Source organism: Carlito syrichta, unplaced genomic scaffold (assembly GCF_000164805.1).
Source record: "Carlito syrichta isolate Samal-C Ts95f unplaced genomic scaffold, Tarsius_syrichta-2.0.1 Scaffold306872, whole genome shotgun sequence".
NCBI lineage: Eukaryota > Metazoa > Chordata > Mammalia > Primates > Tarsiidae > Carlito > Carlito syrichta.
This window is the reverse complement of record NW_007250968.1, coordinates 521,287-521,638: the sequence shown is the minus strand read 5'-3', so window position 1 is coordinate 521,638 and position 352 is coordinate 521,287.

Genomic DNA, 352 nt, shown 5'->3' with positions numbered 1-352 from the left:
CGGACCCACAGCGCCCACTAGCGGCCGCGCGCCCTTCCCTGCGCGGCGCGAGCCCGAGGTCCGTCCCCCTGCCGGGCACAGGACCCCGCGGGAGATCCGTGGAGTCAGAACGTCCGGAGGGAGAAATCTTCTTAAGCGGCCGAGGCAGGAAGGACACGCGGAAATACGGCCCCGGGCACACGGGCAGTCCACCGGTTGGAGCAAGTTAAACCACAGAATGCGTTGTGTGCCCACGTGGCTTCCCCCCAGCCCTTATGTTGTCCACGCCCTGGATTTCTCTACCCTTCAATCGCAACGAATCGGACAGCCTTTCGACATTTTTCACCCAATTGTCCGCTAAGCTGAAAGTACA